Source organism: Myotis nattereri (assembly GCF_964212035.1).
Source record: "Myotis nattereri genome assembly, chromosome: 2".
NCBI classification, from domain to species: Eukaryota; Metazoa; Chordata; class Mammalia; order Chiroptera; family Vespertilionidae; genus Myotis; species Myotis nattereri.
Genome location: NC_138076.1, coordinates 27,274,003 through 27,293,142, shown reverse-complemented (window position 1 = coordinate 27,293,142; position 19,140 = coordinate 27,274,003). Strand labels below are relative to the sequence as shown.

Here is a 19,140-nt window from a genome sequence, read left to right as displayed (position 1 = left end):
TGGGAACTCAATTTTGTCCGGTAAGTTAACCTATGTTTCTAATTAGCATTCTCCTCACTACATCCCTGTGGGGTATGACAAATTGAATTAGAAGAAACTAAAGAGAAAGAGTAAGCACAATGACTCCTATTTTACAGACAAGAAACTGAGCTGCCCAGTGAGTCAGGCATAGAATCAAAATTGTGTACGGATGGAAGGAGACTTGGGGGGCTGGGGAGTGCAATCTCCTGAAGATTTCAAAATAGAAGCCACCCCAGAGCAAAGGCCCAGCTGCAAGGACTCTTCTCATCCAGCCAACAGGGGCCCGGGGCAGTCAATGACACTGGCCATGGTTGTCAAAAAAGGTATGCCACCAAAGTTGCCCGTGTGTGTTTGTCTATGTGTGTGTGTTCTAATAAAACTTTATTTATGGAGACTGAAATTTGAATTCCCTATAATTTTTTGCTAACTTTTTAAAAATTAAAGACTATGTTTCAGAAAAGTTTTAGTTTACGAAAAAATTGAGAAGTACAGAGTTCCCATATATTCCCAACCACCCTCCTCAACTTCCCCTATTATTAACATCTTACATTAGAGTAGTTCATTCATTACAAGTGGTGAAACCAATATGCATATATTATTATAAACCAGCAATTTTCAACCCTTTTCATCTCATGACACACATAAACTAATTACTAAAATTCTGTAGCACACCAAAAAAAATATATTTTTTGCCAACAACAAAGAAATAGGTATGATTTTGATTCATTCATACCTGATAGCTATTGTGTTGGCTGTCGTCAGTTTTTCATTTGATAGTCTAAGGGAAAAGAGGTCAGTGCCGCTGACTAAGTAGTCAGGTATTGCATGTTTTAAAAATTCTTGCAGCACACCATTTGAAAATCGCTGTTAAGAACTAAAGACAGTTTTATGGGTTCTGCCAAATGCATAATGACATGGACCCACCATCACAGTATCATACAGAATAATTTCATTATTCTTTTAAAAATACCTGAAAATCAGTATGTTTTGCCTGCTCAGCCCTCCCCACCCCTGGCAACACTGGTCTTTTTACTGTCTCCATGGTTTTACTTTCTCCAGAATGTCATATGTGGAATCGTAGAGTATGTAGCCTTTTCAGACTGGCTTCTTTCACTTAGCAATATGCACTGAAGTTCCTCCATGTCTTTTCGTGGCTTGATAGAAACTTTTTTTCTAGACCAGTATTAGGTTTATAGACAAATGAATCAGAAAGTACATAGAGTTCCCACATACTGCCTCTCACACATATACAGTTTCCCCTAATCTTTACAGCCTGTATTGGTGTGACACATTTGTTATACAATTGAACCAATATTGATACATTATTGTTAACTAAAGTTCACACATTAACATTAGGGTTCACTGAGTTTTCACAGATACATAATGACATGTACCCATCATTAGCTTATTTCTTTTTAGCACTGAGTAATATTTCATAATTTGGATGTACCATAGTTTATCTATTAACTATGGATGAATACTTCGATTGTTTCCAATTTTGGGCAATTATGAATAAAAATGCCATAAATACTTAGTACATGTTTTTGTGTAAAAATAGTTTACAATTCATTTAACTAAACACCTAGGAGCACACTGCTGGGGCATATGGTGAGAATATGTTTAGTTTTGTAAGAAACTGTAAAGTCTCTCGAAGTGGCTGCAGCATTTTGCATTGCCACCAGCGATGCATCAGCGTTCCTGCTGCTCCACATCCTTGCCAACATTTGGTGTTGTCCGTGTTTTAGATTTCAGCCATTCTAACAGGTGTGCAGTGGTATCTCGTTGTTTCAACCCAGGTGTATACTTTTTAAAGCACACTGCTCAGTTCTCTAAAATGAAAAAGCAAGTCAGCATAAGCTGCATAATAAACTGCCAGGATTCAGCCCATAATTGTGATTCTCAGAAATTCCAACCAACAAGAAGGCTTTTTTGAGAGAGAAAAAAAATCTTTCAAATAATTCCTATTGCTGAAGGCAGGGCTGCTATTACTTGGCACCTGAAATATACCGAGCTGAAAAATGCCAAAGCAAAAACTGTCCCTTCATCGCTAATATACCAGAATAAACTTTCAAAGGCATGAGGACACCTAAAGTATAAAGAGAAAAAATTGTCTTCTGTTGATCACTAGCCATATAAGCCATTTTCTTTTATATTACTGGATTTGGCTTTGTTTAACAAATTTCTCCTCAGATTTAAACAAACACTGTGCACTCCTAAATTGCTTTGTACTATTTCTGACACTAAAGGTGGTGGAGAGGTTAAGGGAGAGAGGTTTTTCCTTCTTCTATAGCTTATCCAGATGTTCTCTCATACTTTTTATGGAAACTGGAGCAACAGAAGAATGACAGGAAAGTTTTTGCTGTATATTACCACACCTGTTATGGCTTGAATTTTCAGAAAGTGGAAGTTATTTTCTTACTATATTTCTTTCAAAGCAGCATTTCACTCCTGCATGCTCATTATCTCCACAAAGAGTCAGGTAACGAAGTGCAAAAAAAACCTCTTGAACAAAGAGAAATCATTCCATTTCATATTTATTGTGAACAAGTGAACTTGGCATCGTTATGACTTTGTGATTATGAAACTTAACATAATCAAAAGTCATATAACACATCTCCCTTGAAAATTATTGGCAAGCATCTTAAAGGTTGAAACGGCCCGTTTTATGGTCCCATTCCTGACAGGCACGCTATAACCAGATAAAACAGGTGCTTTCTCCTAACCATGGACTGCTGTTTATGGAAGCTCTCAAAAGCCTTGGAAATAGGCCATAATTAGGAGGCAGAGATGCCTGAAAACGTCCCCACACCAAATGGCCAAGCATTTAGAGAAGCATCCAAAAAAAAGCATTTGCCAGGAATAAGCATAACATTTGTAATACCATTTCTTTGTGTTCTTATCGCTGCATTTTAGAGGGTACATTCAAATACTTCTGTTCTGAACCACTGGCTACATAAAGAATTGGTGCTAGGAGTCCCCATATCTTATATGGCAACATCCTCTCTACAAAACTTCAAATAAAAAGCTCAAACACCCACACTTCAGTAGAGCTAAGAAGTCTCCCCATTATTCTGCTGTCAACCTGAGCAGAGTGACTCGGCATTCTGCTGAGAGCTTTTTTCAAGGTAGTTTTGGGGCCAGTAAAAATAAAACAGCATAACTTCTTAAAAATTTCCAGTGCGGCACTTCTGGCCCAGAGAATATTTGATTTTCATTGCTGAACTGAAGGTACCTTCACCAGGTCAGCTATATATCCCTACTAATTGCGTTGTGAAGTCTCCCAGACAGGAGAGTTGTAGATGTTTAATACAGTACAAATAGCTGGAAGGTTTTTGTAATCCATTTCTTTCCTTTTTCACCCTACAGCTTGATAAACATACCACTCCCATCCACACCAAAGATGGAAATTTCTCTAGTATACTTTCATGGGGAGAAATGTGTTCTCCCCACCCCCTAAAGATATGTTGAAGTCCAAACCCCCAGGACCTAAGTATCTGATCTTATCTGGAAATAGTAATTTTGAAGATGCAATGAGGTCACACTGGAGTAAGGTGGGTCTCTAATCCAATATGGCTGGAGTCCTTATAAGAAGGCTAGAGGCCCAGTGCACAAATTCGTGCAGGAGTGGGGTCTCGCTGGCCCGCCCCAATGGGGGCCCATCGGGCCGGTCCAGGGGGGGAGGGGCCACGAGTGGTTGGCCGGCCAGTCCTGCCCCTGATCAGGGTGTTGGGGGCCGATCAGGGACGGGACCAGTCGGGGGAGGGGGGACTAATCGGGGCCCGGATCAGGCTGGTTGGCTGCCGCAGTGCACATCATAGCCACCCGTCGTTCCAGTTGCTCTAGTCGTTCCGCTGTTCTGGCCACTGGGCTTTCATATATGTAGATGACATGAAGACCCAGGGAGAGAACGTGCATACAGAGACAGAGATTGAGAGACACAGCTACAAGCCAAGAACGGCCAAGATTCGACAGCCACCACCAGCATCTGGGAGCGGGGAAGGAAGAGCTTCCCTCTACAGGTGTCAGAGGCAGCACTGCCCTGCTGACACCTTTCAGACTTACAGATTTCAGATATCTAACCTCCAGGTTTGTGAGACAATACATTACTGTGGTTTTAAGTCACTCAGTTTGTGGTCATTTGTTGTAGCAGCCTTAGGAAACTAATACACACCATGACCAAGTAGGTTTTGTCCCTGAGATGCAAGGGTCGTTCAACATACACAAAACAATCGAGGTGATACACCACACTAATACAATGAAAGACGAAAATCACATGTTCATCTCAAAAGGTGCAGAAAGAACATTTAACAAAATACAACATATTTTCACGATAAAAATGCCTAACAGATTGGGTATAGAAGGAACATACCTCAACATAATAAAGGTCATATATGAGAGACACACAACCAACACCATACTCAATGGCGGAAGGTGGAAAGCTTTTCCTTCAAGATCAGGAACACGAAAAGGGCGCGCCCTCTCACCACTTCTGTTCACCACAGTGCGACGTCCCAGCCAAAGCAATCCGTTTTTGCTCTGTGGTTTAAGCCTCCCAGCCTACGGCATTTGTTCCGGTAGCATGTGTTGACTAAGACAGTTGTCGTGTAAGTGAGAACACAATTTAACAAAATGATGAAAACACCTCGGACACTCAGTAGTGGTCATCAGATAGCAACGGGGTAAGAACCCCTTCTTTGGACATTACAGGCACTTTAAGTACCAGAAATGTCCACACGATTGTGTTTAAGTTTCTGCGTTCCTTCGTGTTCAATAGGAAATAAGATATGTTTTATTCCATGTTGCACAGCACTGCCCTGTGCCCTGAGGTTGGCTGCTGGAAGGAGGGAGAGGGAGAAGAGGACTCTCCTGAGCACACACTGTTTAAAAATGCCTGGCCTGCGGCTGGCCGCCTGCCACGGTCAGCGAGGACTGCGCAAGGCCATGCATGTTCGAGCCCAGGGCCTGGGCGAATCCAGCGCTGCACGGCCCAGCCTCCCTGAGGCTTACTCCTTGTCTATAGCAGTCCCCAGTCTCCGGCTCCTCCCAGCACCGCCCCCGCGCATCTCTCACTCTACACCCTGGGTTGGCTGGGGTCACTTCATGAAGGGGTGGGAAGAAGGGGACAGATGAGAGGCATCCAGAGTGGGGCATTTAGGAAGGCTTCCCACTTTCCTCTTCATCTCTTCACCTCCCTGCTCAGCCTTTCAAGCCTTTTAGAAAGCTTCTCACACAATTTCTCCAATTTCATGATAGTGTTCCTGGAAACGGTATATAAGAGAAGCCAGCACCACTTTTGCAGAGTTGGGGTTCCTACATAGAGAAGGGCTGACTTTTATTTATCGTCTGTGATTGTCTCAGAAAAGTATGGGTGTGTCCCCTAGAGACACAACTGGCTTTTGTGTGTGTGTGTGTGTGTGTGTGTGTGTGTGTGTGTGTGTGTGTGTTGTGTGTGTTTTATGCACCTGAACAACACAACTCATCTGGCCAAAATCAGCATTCACAGCCATCAAGGTTCACAGGGGCCACATACACAACCAGTAGTGCTTTACACAACTTTAGAGTGATCGTCATAACATCCTTCTAGAATTTTCTATCCAACATAAATAGCACATGTCTCTCTCCTCAGAGGTTTTATAAAGTTTTTAAAACTAATTATGTAATGCATCATTTTATACCATTTGAATATGGATGCTTTCCTAAGGCAATCAGAATCCTTGGGACAATGGTTTCAAATGCATCATTCAGTCAAGAAAGCAATGACTTACGTTGTGTCATCTATTTTCATTTAAATGTCTTAAGAAAATTGTTCTGCCTTTAAAGGCTCTCTCTCTCCTAGTTGATATGCAACCAAACCACCCTGTTCTTTTCCAAGAAAAACCTTTGTTTTCTCAAGTTAGAGTTGGTGATTTTCGCATTTAGATTTAATAGCAGCAATCATTCTTTTTTATTTACCATATGCAGTTGGTAGGATTTTTATTTTACTGTTTTTCTTTCTGCTTTAGAGTAATATGCTGCTTTTTTTATTTTATTTTTTTGGTATGATAATGTCATAAGCCTAATTTTCCCTTCTGTTAGGTCTTGATTATTCCCCCCAAAGGCTGATTTTTAAAATGAAAGCATTTAAAACTTAATGTTAGCGGAACGATTTTGTGGTCACATGCATTTATGGGAAAATAAGCCTACAGATACTGGTAATATTATTCCATGCAAATTAAGTCCAGTGCAGCACATGTGGGAAGCAGCTTCCCTTCGGGGCTGATCCGATTGTAAAACTGAGGAGTTTTTAGAAGGTAATGAAGACGGGGAGGGCACATAACCAGGAAGTGGTGTGTCACTGATGTTGTAGAACTGACTTCTGAGTGTCGTTTTCATCCGACAGAGAAAACTGCAGCCTAAGCATTAGACCCATGCTGTGAGAGTTTACTCCAAATTCACCTGACCAGTTTTTGTTGGTACTTTTTAACAAACCAGAACAGGTGCCTCTCAAAGACAGTCGCGGAAACTGGCTGCAGGAATTGGTGAAACAGCTCCCTGTGAGGTTATCTGGAGCCAACTTGCAGGTTGAGAGAGATAACTCCCTTAACTGAAGTCAGAGGACGGGTTACAGCAACTGTCAGTTTCAGGGGGGCAGGAAGTTGGCAGTGGATCAAGCTTAGTGGGTTGACAACCAAACTGTCAGTTCCCTGAGACCTAGCACTAAGTAAGATTTATCTCCGGTGTCCCAGCCCCTAGCATACGCTGGAACATGCGCCAGGCCTGCAATTCCCTTCCTGCCTTTCAGGTCTCAGCTCCAATGACAGCTCCTAAGAGAGGCCGAGTTTGACCAGCCCCTGCCCCAACTGTGTTTGCTGCCACAGAAGGCAGTGCAGACCATGAGAAACAGGCAAGGACAACCTTCAGGGAAGAAGTGGACACGAAACTGCCTGGAGCGAGAGCCACACCCTGTCAATGCCTACTGGTCTTTGGGCTCAACCTAACCCTGGACCACCCTTCTTCTTTCTGGCCTGTAAGACTTTTAATCTCACTGGGCTCTGTCTAATTAAGTAGGTTTTCTCAGCAGCATCAAAAAGGTTGTCCCAAAGTAAAAGAAACTGGAGGAACTGGAAAGGGAACAATAGGAAAAACAAAGGAGAAAGGGGAAAGAGGTACTTGAAATGTATTATAATTGAATGAAACCGAGATACACAAAAGACTGACTCACCTGGAATTTTAAACACTTTCAGGAGGTTTTTGCAAGAAGTAATTATGTAAAAGGGCTGAAAGAACAGGAATAGGAAGGAAGGCCACTGAGCGGTCACTTCCCAAAGCTAAGAAATCCAGCCTCAATTCACTGCTCACCACCTTGGACCAGCTGAACTCGGCCTCTACGGAGATATTTTGTAAATTCAACAGATGATCGTCGTTTTCATAGACCACATTCTGATATAAAAGCACACACAAAGGCTTACATAACTTCCAAGGTCGGTTAAAACCACCACATATATCATTTGCCAAAGGCTTTTAATGCTCTAAACGTCTACCTTCTGTGTTCTTTTTCTGATCATTTATGGCTCACCAATAACTGGATGTGTCACGATGATCTATTTGCTAATGAATCCTCCCTGTCTCTTAAGGACTCTGAAGAGGGAAAATCAGGAGTAAATGTAAATGTTTTGCTAGGCCCTCTACGAGTACAAAATTAAAGAGGCCCGTTATCCTGAAAGGAAAACATTCTACTCAAATGAAATCTCATTTCCAAGTGATCCAACTGCAGAACAGTCAACAATAACAGGCTTTATGTCCAGGCGGGAGAGGAGGAGAAAGGCATAGCATGCTTGCCCCTAGGTTAAGAAGGGTTATATTTAAACAATGAGGGATAAACATGGCCATAAGATGGGGTCTGAGGAAAATATGCTGGCTATTTTTTCTTTTTAATTAATGGAAATTTTGCCCCCAAATTTCCACAGAAACCTTTTTCTTTTCTAATCTGATTACTCACTGCACTATGAACCACTGCCAGGAAGAAGTCAAAGAGCTGCAAAACCCTATTAATCCCATCTGAAGCAATGTGGGGCAGGCCTGACGTAAAATCAGGGTCTCCCCAGTGCCGACATGGCCTGGCATAGTTGGCCATGCCAGGAGAGATGCATAAAAAAAAAAAAACACACACCAAGCTTGGGAGCTACTCACAACAGGAGGCAATACTGAGAACTACAACATTACCCCAAGTTTTGGGAGACAGGAAACCGGGTCAAGTAATTTAACACATTTTGACAAAAAAGTTTTCCTCTCTTCCCACACCTGCAAAGGAAGAGGGCTGCTTTTGGTTTTTAATATGTATTTATTGATTTTTAGAGAGAGAGGAAGGGAGATGGCCAGAGAGATAGAAACATCGATGAGAGAGAAACATCATTGATCTGCTGCCTCCTGCATGCCCCCTACCAGGGATCGAGCGACAACCTGGGCATGTGCCCTGACCAGGAACCAAACCAGCAACCTTCAGGTTCATGGGTTGACACTCAACCACTGAGTCACACCATCTGGCCTGCTTTTCTTTTTTCTTCATTGATTTAGAGAGAGTAGAAGGGAGGGAGAGAGAAAGTGAGGAAGGGAAAGCGAAAGAGAGGGAGGGAAACATCAATGTGTTGTTCCACTTATTTATGCATTCACTGGTTGTTCCATCTGTGTGCCCTGACCAGGGGTGGAGCCTGCAACCTTGGTGCAGCAGGACACTAACCAACTGAAATACCCGGCCAGGGCAGAGCTGCTTTTCTCAATTAGGCCACAGACAAAGGGTAACTGCTCTTACCCGCTCCACGTCGCCATAAACAGATGGCAAAGTATCAAAAGAGTTCCTGAATTTACAGTGACATATCCATTTACCTTATCTAGAAATGTTCTTTGGAAATACTCACTTTTAATAGAATAGTTTTTAGAAAACATACAATAAAAAGATGGGGGGAGGGTGATTAGAAAGTAGAAATTAATCAATTTAAACTGAACATCACTTCAGTCTCATCAAATGCTGACAAAATTAGGCCAATGAAGTTAAGCTTTATATTGTAACATAGAGTCTATTCTTGTGTAAGGAAACCAACTAAATATACCAAGATTATATAAAGGATTTGTTTTCTTGTAAGAATCTTGTAGTTTGTTACATGTGGAAAAACCTGCATAAGACCAATGCATAAAGAAAGCAGGTGCCCGTAGAAACACCATCATACCTTTATACAGCACGTTATGCCTCTCCAGGTGCTGTTTTATGCATTACTTTATATTATTGTTAAAGTAATCATTATTCCGTGTGAAGAAATAAGCCCAGGGAAGTGGCTTAGCTACATGTAAAAGAGAGTCAGTGATGGAATCCATCCCATAAAACCAGGTCCCTAAACCCTAAATCTGACGCTTTTACTATTCTCTCCCTCATTAAGGGCAAAAATTAATTTCCTTAATAAAGGTAGTATTGCATGGTGGTGGAGTATGGGCTAGGAAAACTAACAAATCTAAGTCCCAGGCCTTGTTCTGCCATGGATCAGCTGTTAACTTTAGACAAGTAACTTATCCACTCTGGCCTCAGTTTTATCACCTGGAACATGAGGATAACTGTATAATGGACCTACAGTAGCCATTATCATTATACATGAATTTCTGGTTTTCCTTCCCTTCCCAGCATACTCTGCAGTTCTCACCCCCCTGCAGGTAGATGGTGCCATGTGACTAGTTCTGACCAATGAAATGTGAACAGATGGATGGCATGTCACCTCCAGGTTTGAACAATGAATGATGCTGCAGCCTTTCTCTTGCCCGGCCTTAGGCTGAGATGGCAGAGTCATAGTGAGATTAAAGCAGCCTGGATCACTGAGTCACCTCATAGAGTGCTGAAGCCTGTTGACTGAAACCACTAAAACTGTGGGGTTGTGACCACAGAATTACCTAACATATGGCTATTAATGCATTCTTTATAGTTTGTGGGGAAGATCAAATGAAACTTAGAGGAAGTTCTTGATACAGTGCCTGTACAATCACCAATTAATAAAAGTCAACTCCATTGTTAAAATTGTACAGTGGCAAAATGTGAGAACCAGAACCGTAATCTCAAGATGCCTAATTTGTAGTCCATTTATTCCCTCACCAAATATTTACTGAGTATCTACAATGGGCAAGGCATTATGGACGGAGGTGAATATATAGTGTTGAACAAGAAAGACACTGTAGCTCATACAGCCCCAAGAAAACAATAAGTCTTTAAACATTATCTAGAGCCCCCTTTCTGAGGGAGGTTATCCAATTCTCCATAAATATGTATGGGTATATCCCAGTGACTTGGAAAGGATTGAAGGCCTGCCCTGGCAAGGATCTGATGTACGACAGCACCCATTTAAGAAGCTCCCAAGGCCTCAACTCGGCCTGCACACAGGACTCACTAACCATCCTGGCTGCTGATGGGAGCTCTAAATGTCCAATGCAGCTGGTGGAAATGACAGATACCCAGTGAAAGATTTCTGATTCCCATCAGAGATCATATAGCGAACAAATACAGGGTGGGGCAAAGTAGGTCTACAGTAGTGAATACACAAAACACAGAATTTGTTCTTATATTATTACTAGAGGCCTGGTGCACAGATTCGTGCACATTGAAAGTGAAATAATTAGAAGGTGGCAGCTGGGTGGGACTGGGCAAGAAGGGCCGGACACCCCCTGGAACCAACCTCTCATGGTCCCTCTCCAGACGCCTGCACCTGGGGTGGTGCTGGGGCTCGAAGGGCATCTGTGGAGTGAATGGGGTCCTTCTAGCAGGTGGGGCCCCTCACCTGGCCTGTGGGGATTGGGCCAAAACCTGCAGTCTGACATCCCCCAAGGGGTCCTGGAGTGCCAGAGGGCACTCTGCAAAGTTGCTGTCACTCTGCAGTTCCTGCATTGAGTGTCTGCCCCCTGGTGGTCAGTGTGCATCACATCTACTGGCTGGTCGCTTAGCCTTTTATATACATAGATTTATTAATTATGGTATTATTTTCCATACAAACACCTGTAAACCTACTTTTGCCCCACCCTGTATCTTATTAGCATTAACATCTCACATCACATCCTATAACACATGCCAGGCATGGCATCACTGTAATAAAAAATATTTGTATATCCAGCTCACTTTATGAAATATATATATATATATATATATATATATATATACATATACTGTATTTGTATTTATAAATATAAATACACATCTAAATCTCCTAATATTTTGTTATGATTATTTTTTTTTGCTAATTCTCACCTGAGGATATTTTTCTACTGATTTTTTTTATTTTTAGAGTGAGTGGAAGAAAAGGGGGAGAGACAGAAACATCGATGTGAGAGAGACACATCGATTGATTGCCTCCACATGGGCCCCAAGCAGGGCCAGGGATCAAGCCTGCAACTGAGGTACATGCCCTTGACCAGAATGGAACCCGGGACCCTTCCCTATCCACTGAGCCAAACCAGCTAGGGCAATCTCCCAATATTTTAATCTTAGTTCTTTCTCCTTGATTCTTAAAACTATCCTTTTCTGAAGCAGGAGTTTCTCCAAAGACTCCTAGAATACAGTTGCTAGAATATTCTTGACAGAACACCAAACTGCTGCTAGACATGTTCTCAATGTAATAGCTTTGAGTCCTTGATACAGCCATATTTTCATTTACTTGGGTAAAATGATTACATCTGGAAGATGTATATACTTGGACTCAAAACGCAAAATCAGTACCCCACTGCAACAGAAAAAAACAACACTATAAATTCTAGACCAATTCCTGTAGGATTTAACAGTGAGGCACTATATAGCATTGCTCAGTAGTCGGTCTGTCACACTCAAATCTAATTTAAATTTCCAACAACTTTGCTTCAGAAGTTTTTCCATGAAATTTGGTCTTTGTCTGACTTGCCTGCTGTAAATTCTATTAACCAAACTCTGCAGGGCCTTATGCTATTCTTGAATAATTCTACACTTAGGGGTCGGAGGGGAAGATAGGAAAACTCTAGCAAACACCTTAGCTATTTCAGAAAGTAAACTTATAAGTTTAAGACTTAAACTTTGGTTGTGTATCCCTTCAGATTATCCAAAAGGCTGGATTCAATGCTTGAACAATTATATTTTCCAAGAAATAAGAAAGAAACCCTAATGAAACCCATTAGCTTGCACCCACCCTGAGAGACTCGGTCTGCGTAAATATGACACCAGGTCTCCCGCCTGATCCTCTCCTGCCTTTTCTTCAGCAACGATGGGAACATCTGGAACAGAGGCAGAATCAGTGTCATTTTTCTGGCTCATCTATCTGAAGTCTCTCCTTCCTCAAGGTTTTCCTGTCTCCTTTCAATATAGAATTTACCTGGCTCACCAGTAACAGTGACCTGTAGGTCCTGCTCAGCTCTTTTTCCAACCATCATTCCCTTCCTCACATCTCCTCCCAAGACCTTGCAAATGCCTTCAAGCTCCTTCAGAAAACCCAAATGCCCCCGCTGTGCTGCTTCCTGAAGTCAGCCTGCTAGACACACTCCATGACCCACCTCAGGGGACTCTGGGGTTTCGCCAGTGATAGTAGATGGGAGTGTGAAGAATGACATAAGTGGAGCCATTTTTAAATGGAACCAGAGCAGCCATTCCAGAGGAATTCCTTGGACCTTTGGAATGTTTGAACTGGGCAAAAAACCTTTGGCCTGGACCAAAGCAACACTGTCTTTAAACAGCTGTTTGCAAAGCTAACAGGAAAGCAGATATTCTGACCACAAGGACTGATGATTATAGATTCTTTCTGAAGACAGAGTCAGTCATCAGCCATGTTTAGCTACAGAATAATTCAACTTGTTAACACCAATAGAAATTTCTTCTACTCGTGTCATCATTTCCCTTCCTGTTCTCATAAACTCCTTGCCTTCACCCTGTATTCAGGACACCATTTGGGTTTCGGTCTGAATCGGTGTTTCCAGAACTGCAATTTATTTTTATCAGGTAAGTACTTATTGCCTCTGATTTTGGCTTTTTATTTTTAGGTTAACAGGAGTTAATCAGATAGTAAACCCAACCACTGCAGATTAACAAAATGCCTTAATCTATTAGGAAGATGTCTACAAAACAGTGCGGCTGCTAAGGTTTGGAGCACTGGGGCCAGCCTGGGACTCCACTTGGAGTCCTTCAAGTATTCCTGCATGGACAGTTCTGTCCACACCAGCCCCACCTCAGGGGATAGGTCATTAAAATGAGATGTTCCCACAAGCAGACCTTTCAAAAATAAGTACATGGTCTGTTTGTTTTTAGTTTCACAACACATGCTCAAGGCATTTTTTAAAATGTATAAATAGAGGATGGGAGAAAATGGCAGCCAAATAGGCAGATCTTTCTTGCACCCTCTCCCAGACCTAGACTGGAAAGAAAACTGAAGTGGGGAACATACACCCAGAATTATCAACTGAGGCTCAGCTGAGCTGGAGACATAGCGAGGAAGGACAGAAAATACCTAGGGAACGATAGGCAGGGCGAGGTCTCGAGAGGAGCGGACCCAGCTTCCAGGGGTGGCAGGTGGAGAGTGAGGAGGGATCTCTCAGCTATAGGAGTGACTGTTCCCTTAGAAGGTCGAGGTCTGGAACCCAGGCTGAGGTCCGCAGACCACGTAACATCCAGCTGCCAAAGGTGGTAGCTGGCCACTAGGGAGTCTGGCACCAATAGACTGGAACTGGTCAGAGAGAAAGCCTCAGTTTGTGTGTGAGAGTGGGAGTGCGCGCGCGCGCACGCCTGTGTGTGTGTGTGTGTGTGTGTGTGTGTGTGTGTGTGTGTGTGAAAGAGAGAGAGAGAGAGAGAGAGAGAGAGAGAGAGAGAGAGAGAGAGAGAGCGCGCGCGCCAGGGCACAGGAGTTTAATTTGCAGCTACGCACCTGCGGCTTTGGTGCAGGGGGGCGATGCAGACTTGAGGTGCCTAAGGAGAGGCTGGACGGGAAGCACTGCAGGGAGGCATGGAAAAGCAACGGTCAGGAGTCCTGCATTTGATGGTATCCTCCCAAACCAAAACGGCCATTTTTTCTGAGAGGAGGTCACCACTCCCAGAAGCCACAGCTCAGAGAAAAGGAAAAAACCCGCCCTGGGTGATACAGCCTGCCCCACCCTCAGGAGCCTGCCTGCCACACCCTGTATTTGACCTCATCAGAGGAGACAGCAGCAGAGCCCAAGCCTATGGGTTAGAACAGTTTCAGGAAGTGTCAGTGACTGGGATGGGGATGGAGCCACCTGTCCCACTAGCCCAGGAACCTGACCGGGGCTTTCCCCACATGGGAGAGCTGATAGAAACTCCAGCTTCCCAGCTGATCCCATTGGACTGCACACAAGGATCTCTGCCCAGCCGAGGGCATGAAATGGGAGATCAACTACAGTAAAAACACTCAAACATCCAAACACATGGACGCTAAATAGCATGTTACTAAACAATGAATAGATTACCAAAGAGATCAAGGAAGAAATAAACAACTTCCTGGAGACAAATGAAAATGAACACACAACAACCCAAAATCAATGGAACACAGTGAAAGCAGTCCTGAGAGGGACATTCATAGCATTATAGGCCTCAAAAAAACAAGAAAAACTTTGAATAAACTATCTAACTCTAAAACTAAAAGAACCAGAAAGACAGCAACAAAAAAAGCCCAAAGTAGCAGGAAGGAAATAAGAAACATTAGAGAGAAAATAAATGACATAGAGATTTAAAAAAAAAAAATATATATATATATATAGGTGCATATATATAGGTGCATATATATAGGTGCATATATATATATATATGTATATATATATATATGTGCATATATATTTATGTTATATGTATATAACATAAAAGAACCAAGAGCTGGTTCTTTGAAAAGATAAATAAGATTAATGAACCTTTAGCCAGACTCATTAAAAAACAAAGAGAGATGGCCTAAATTAACAAAATCAGAAACAAAAGAGGTGAGGTAACAACTGACCCCACAGAAACACAAAGAATCGGAAAAAAATACTATGAACACCTATATTCCAACAAGCTGGACAACCTGGACAAAATGGACATATTCCTAGAAAAATACAACCTTCCTAAACCAAATCAGGAAGCATAAGAAAACCTGAATAGGCTGATAACAACTGATGAAACTGAAGTAGTAATTAAAAAAACTCCCAGTAAAGAAAAGCCCGGATGGCTTCACAGGGGAGTTTTACCAAACATTCAAAGAAGAACTAACACCCATATTCCTCAAACTATTCCAAAAAATCCAAGAGGAAGGAACACATCCAAGCTCTTTTTATGAGGCCAGCATTAGCCTAATTCCAAAACCAGATAAAGACACTACAAAGAAAGGGAATTACAGGCCAATATCCCTGATGAACATAGATGCTAAAATCCTCAGCAAAATATTAGCAAATCAGATCCAGCAATACATTAAAAAAGATCATACACCATGACCAAGTGGCATTTATTCCAGGGATGCAAGGCAGGTACAATATCCGCAAATCAACAAATTGGAAATCAAAAATTGCATGATCCTATCAATTGACACAGAAAAAAATCTTTGACAAAACCCAACACCCATTTTTTTATAAAAAGTCAGCAAAGTGGTAATAGAAGAATCATACCTCAACATAATAAAGGCCAACATCATACTCAATGGACAAAAACTAAAACTATTTCCCCTAGGAATAGGAACAAGACAGGGATGTCCTCTTTCACCACTTACTATGCAACTGTAAAAACGAAGAATCTCATACCCTTTGAGGCAGTATGGAGGGACTGGAGAGCATTATGCTAAGTGAAATAAGCCAGTCAGAGAAAGATAAGTATCACATAATCTCACTCATATGTGGAACCTAATGAACAAAATAAACTGATAAACAAAATAGATCCAGAGACAGAGAAGCATGGAATAGACTGAAGAATCTCAGGGAAGGCGAGGGTGGGTGGGGTTGGGAGAGATTAACCGGGGAACTTATATGCATAAATGCAGAGCCCATGGACACAGACAATATTGTAGTGAAGGCCTGGGAGGAGTAGGGGTGGTGTGGAGGGGGCCAATGGGAAAACAAAAGGGTGAACATCTGTAATACTTTCAACAATAAAGATAAATTTAAAAAATATAAGGCAAAAACAAGGGAAGAAACAATACCTATAAGCATTCACTCATATAAGGTTATCTTAAATGCATTAAAAACAAAACAAACAAACAAAAAAACAACCCTTCCCCAGTCAATGTGCTGAAGAAAGCTATGACTCACAATTAACAAGTGAAGTCTTCGTGTCTCCTCTTTGCTTGCCAGTGTTTTGCTGTGTGGTGCCCCCAGAACACTTTATCTGTAAAGAGCCAGATAGTAAATATTTTAAGCTTTGTGGGTCACATAGGTTTCCATCACATATTCTTATTGGGTTTATTTTACAACCCTTTAAAGGCGTAAAAAAACATTCTAGCTCGAGAGCCTATATTATAGGGCAGCATTTGGCCACATTGGCCATTTGCAGGCTATCATCACACAGTCTGCCTCGGAACATCTTTGATGCTTAAATGTCGATGCATGACAACCACCTCTGAACAGACAAAATTACTGATTAAGCAAATACAGAACATTAAGAAGCTTTTGCTTAAAAGGAAAGTGCTTTTTTTCAAAAGGTGCTAAAAGAGTACAGTTCTGCCTAAACCATTTTATTGGTTTCACACAATTCCAATCGCTCTGCCAGAGCTGTCTGTGTTTCCTTTTGGGTTTTTGTTTTGTTGGTTTTGCTTTAGGGAAGGAGGGCAGAGCTTAGGAGAGATAGAGGAAAAAGAATTTGGCAAAATGAGTCGATAATTTATACTTTAAAAATTAAAAGGCTAAATTAGGTAAGTACCTGTAAGAAGAAATACAACCTCTCAAATAATAACCTATGACAGACTCTAAGATATATAAAACATGAATACATGATGAAGTAATGACAAAAGTTTATGGTGGCTTATTCAACAAAACTATTGCTGAGTCAACTGATTATCTAGAGGGGGAAATCAAATTAGATATTTTTAATCTCAAAATATACTCTAAAATAAATTCCAAATAAATCACAAAGGTAAAATTTTAAAATTATATTAGAGGAGTTAGAAAAATATGCAGTTAAATATATTTCTCTTCTTTCTTTATGGAGAAAGGCGTTCTCAACCTATGGCAGAAATCATGCACACACACGAAAGATATAATGAAAAACTTAACAATTAAAAACAGTATATTAAATTAATAAATTTATTTTTACATAATAAATTGTATATTATAATATGTTATTTAGTAAATTAAAATGACAAATAAATTTAGTAAATTAAACACATGTAAACATAAAAAATTTATTAAAAAATAAAAGCCAACTACTAATTAGGAAAACATTTTCAACAAATATATTGGAGAAAGCATCAATATCCTTAACATACAAAGAGCCCTTATAAACTGTAAGAAATATACTAGACTTTCATAGATGAAAAGAAGAGGGGTTTTTTTAAGGAGTAAAAATATTAATATACAGATTTTAAAATTTTCAACCTCGCTGGTAATAAAAGAAATGCAAATTGAAACAGCATCATTAGTTTTTGGTTATCAAATTAGCCACGCAAACACACAATGCCAGTTGGGAGTAATGAGTCCCAGCTTCCCACCTACTGCTGGCTGGAATGGAAATTCACTCTGGTAAATAATTTGGCAAGCATTATGTATCATGTATCTTTAAAGTGGCCAAACTTTTTAACTTATTAATTTCACTTAGAGGATCAATCTAAATGAAATAATCATAAATCTGGACAAAGATGGATACACTAAGATACCCACATAGTCTAGCCAGCAAGGCTCAGGTGGTTGAGCGCTGACCTATGAAACTTCACTTTGCAAATACTTGTTTCCTATGTGCCAGACTTAGCTGCTTCCTGTTTATCAAGAGTAAGTATTACCCAGTCGGTGTTGCTCAGTGGTTGACCATCGACCTATGAACCAGGAGGTCACGGTTCGATTCCCGGTTAGGGAACATGCACAGGTTGAGTGTTGGATCCCCAGTTGGGGCCATGCAGGAGGAAGCTGATCAATGATTCTCTCTCATCATTGATGTTTCTATCACTCTCTCCCTCTCCCTTCCTCTCTGAAATCAATTAAAAAATATATGTTTTTAAAAGATATACACATAAAGCTGGAGACAATTTAAAGTCCTAACACTGGGGAATGATTAGTAAGTTATAGCATGCACATACTATGAAATATTGTATTGCCTTTAAAATTAGGCTCATGAAAACTTTTTCATGATGGAGAATTTATTATGATCTACATTAAATGAGAAAGGAGAATACAAAACTGTATGTGTTGGGATGTAAGGTATGATAACATGCACATACAAACAGACACACACATACACTAATAAAAAAAAATGCCAAAATGGCCAACAGCATTCATCACTAGAAATTGGGATTACAGGTTGTTATTTTATTCTTTGTATATTTCTACATTTTCCACAATTAATATATTTTCATTTCATAGTCAGAAAAAAATATACCTTGAAGACAGGCCACAACCCCTCTGATACTCATAAAGCCAAAACTTATTCTAAACTATAATTACACAAGTAAAACAACCTCAGGCATCTAATCTAAGAGCTTGTATTGCAGATTAAAAACCATTATGACTATTTTATAAAACTAAGACATATCCTAAATCTATCAAGGTCTCATTCCAACCTGCAACCAGCCCTATATTAATAACAGAACACTCTGTATAGGCAGGACACAGGTCTGAGAGTAAAAGCACCAGTATCAATAAAAGGAAAGGATCCATGTAAAAACGCTGTAAGCAGCAAAGCTGAATTCATTACAAGGAAAATAATCAATAACCTTGATTTTATATTAGATCAGAGTAACACCTTCATGTAGGTCCGCTCTCACTGTGACAGGCAGCTGGGAACAAGACTCGCCAGTTACTTGATTCGAATACAACGAACAAAGGAAACAATATACTGGGATTATTAATGAATCAAGTAGGGAGAAATGAGTAACACTGGGGAGCATGATGCAACAGTACCTAAGACATCCTCTAATGAGGACAGGAAGGATCTAATCCAAATGCTCAAGTATCAAGTTCATTTTGGCAGAGAGGAAATGC

The 19,140-nt window shown here is 40.9% G+C and overlaps 1 protein-coding gene across 2 annotated transcripts in view; it reads right to left on the bottom strand.

Annotated features, from left to right (window-relative positions):
• Positions 1–19,140, bottom strand: part of CSGALNACT1 (chondroitin sulfate N-acetylgalactosaminyltransferase 1) — a 300,121-nt gene that overhangs the window by 186,200 nt on the left and 94,781 nt on the right. For both annotated transcript variants that reach the window (XM_081085041.1, XM_081085042.1), the window contains exon 2: positions 16,264–16,339. The gene's annotated coding sequence lies outside the window, so the exon portion shown is untranslated. The remainder of the gene's footprint in view (positions 1–16,263; positions 16,340–19,140) is intronic.